We start from the raw sequence: 2,596 nt of genomic DNA on the forward strand, positions 1-2,596 counted from the left end.
CCTTGAACTATCTTCTCTATGGTATCTACCATCATGCACTCTCCTATAGATTCCTTGGGGTAACTCATTGCCTTAAAGACATTGAAGACCATCTTCTCTTCATGTAACCTTAAAACTAGTTCCCCTTTTTGCACATCAATGATGGCTCCAACAGTAGCTAGGAATGGCCTTCCTAGAATGATTGATGTGTTAGCCTCTTCTTCTATATCCAGCACAACAAAGTCAGCTGGAAAGATGAACTCTCCCACTTTCACCAACAAGTCCTCCACCACCCCATGAGAAAATTTGAATGTTCTATCAGCCAATTGGAGTGCCATTCTTGTTGGTTTGGCTTCCTTAATTTTCATCCTTCTCATCATGGTCAAGGACATGAGATTGATGCTAGCTCCCAGGTCACACAATGCATTTTCAATGTTGATATCCCCTATGATGCAAGGAATTTGGAAACTCCCAGGGTCTTTCATCTTCTGAGGGAGCTTCTTTTGTATGATGGCACTGTACTCTTTAGTTAATTAGCACTATGGTCTCTTTTTCTCCCCAGTTCTTTTTTCTTGTCATAAGCTCCTTTAGAAATTTGGCATAGAGTGGCATTTGCTCCAATGCCTTAGCAAATGGTATGTTGATTTGGAGCTTCTTAAATATCTCTAAGAATCTAGAGAACTGGCTATCTTTCCCATCCTTCCTCAGCTTTTGTGGGTATGGTGCCTTTGGCACATAAGACTTCAAAACTGGCTTTGGTAAGGGTGGGGCATGGGTTTCTTCTTCATTCTTATTTCTAGGCTTTTCTGCAGCTTCTTTTTCTTGGTTGCTATGGCTTGGGGTTGCTTCCTCTACAACTTTTCCACTTCTAAGTGTGATGGTCTTGTATTCCCCTCTTGGGTTGGTCATGGTATCACTAGGAAATGTATATGTGGGCATTGGAATTTGCTTAGATAAAATCCCTACTTGTGCTTCCAATTTTGAGATTGCTACGCCTTGATTCTTCAGATTTGATTTGTATTCTTCTTTTGGTTGGCATCTAACTTTCTGTCAGCCTGTGTTTGTCTCTCCAAAAGAGTGGAAATAGCTCCTGTCAGCTGTATTGACAGTTGTGCTATTACAGCTTTTACTCTCTCAAAATTGCTCTTGATTTCACATGGTTGCATGGTTGAGATTGATGTGTCTTGATGGTGGTTGTTGTATCTTTGTTGGGTGGAGTGGTATGATGTGTTTTGTGAATTGTGGTAAGGTCTGTTGTTACTTGATTGATGGTTGGGATTGTGGTTGTTGTATTGGTTAGATGGGTAAGGTTTGTTGAGATCTTGGTTGTGGATTTGTTGGTTCCCCCACCCAAAATTTGGGTGGTTACTCCATCCTGAGTTGTATGTCTTGGAGTTGGGATCATATGGTGGTCTAGAAGGATTGTTCATATAGTTAGCTTGCTCCCATTCACATTCAACTTCTGGTGCATCTCCTTCTTGTTGAGGAGCTTGGGCTTGAATGGCTGAGACTTGATTCTTCTCCATCTTCTTGGTCAAGGCTGCTAGTTGTGCAGTGATCACTTTGTTTTGGGCTATCAGGGCATCCATGGAATTGAGCTTCATTACTCCTCTCTTTTGAGTTCTATCTAAAGCATAGAAATACTCATTCTCAGCCACAGTCTCAATAACATCTATGGCTTCATCAATAGTTTTCTTCTTATTGAGTGAGCCTCTTGAAGAATGATCTACTGCTTGCTTTGAATCATATGACAACCCTTCATAAAAGATGTGTAGTTGCACCCACTCATTGAACATATCCGGTGGGTATTTTCTTGTCAAATCTTTGAACCTCTCCCAGGCCTCGTAGAGTGTTTCACCATCTTGCTGTCTGAAAGTTTGCACCTCAGCTCTGAGTCTGTTGACTCTCTGTGGAGGGTAGAATCTTACTAGGAACTTGTTCACAACATCATCCCATGTGGTTAAGCTCTCCTTGGGAAATGCTTCTAACCACTTTGCTGCCTTATCTCTGAGTGAGAAAGGGAACAAAAGTAGCTTGTAGGTGTTAGGGTGTACACCATCGAACTTCACAGTGTCACAAATCCTCAAGAATGTAGTGAGATGTTGGTTTGGGTCCTTTTGGGTACCTCCTCCATATGAACAATTATTCTGGACAAGTGTGATGAGTTGAGGTTTTAACTCAAAATTGTTAGCATGGAGTGTTGGCTTCAGAATGCTGTTGCCACAGTTTCCTAGATTTGGGTTGATGTAGGAGCCTAAGACTCTCCTCTCTTGCCCAACATGATTGCCAGCATCCTCTCCAATGTTGTTATGCACTTCTTCCTTCATGGTAGTTCTCAGATCTTCCTCCACTACTTCCTCTCCAACTATGCCTTTGCCTCTTGCTTCCCTCCTTAATCTAAGGAAGGTCCTCTCAGGTTCACTATCGAAGGAAGATGAAGTTTCTCCCCTTCTACCTATCATACATTCAACAAACAGCAAGCAGAGGGCAAGTGAAGGAGTCACTCTTGTCAAGATTAGTGGTTAGCTTGGTTGATGCAATTAATCAAATAGTTAGAATAATGGAAATATGAACAATGAATAACTAAGATGAGCAAAGTAAAAGTAAAACAGAATAG

General features: G+C 41.4%; 1 non-coding gene across 1 annotated transcript; it reads left to right on the forward strand.

Moving 5' to 3' along the window:
- The first annotated feature begins 1,774 nt into the window (after positions 1-1,774).
- LOC112781672 (small nucleolar RNA R71) lies at positions 1,775-1,877 on the forward strand. The gene has a single exon (XR_003192434.1). It is a non-coding gene; the product is annotated as a small nucleolar RNA R71 (small nucleolar RNA).
- Positions 1,878-2,596: the final 719 nt, after the last annotated feature.

The sequence above is a fragment of the Arachis hypogaea genome, chromosome 19, assembly GCF_003086295.3.
Source record: "Arachis hypogaea cultivar Tifrunner chromosome 19, arahy.Tifrunner.gnm2.J5K5, whole genome shotgun sequence".
Lineage (NCBI taxonomy): Eukaryota > Viridiplantae > Streptophyta > Magnoliopsida > Fabales > Fabaceae > Arachis > Arachis hypogaea.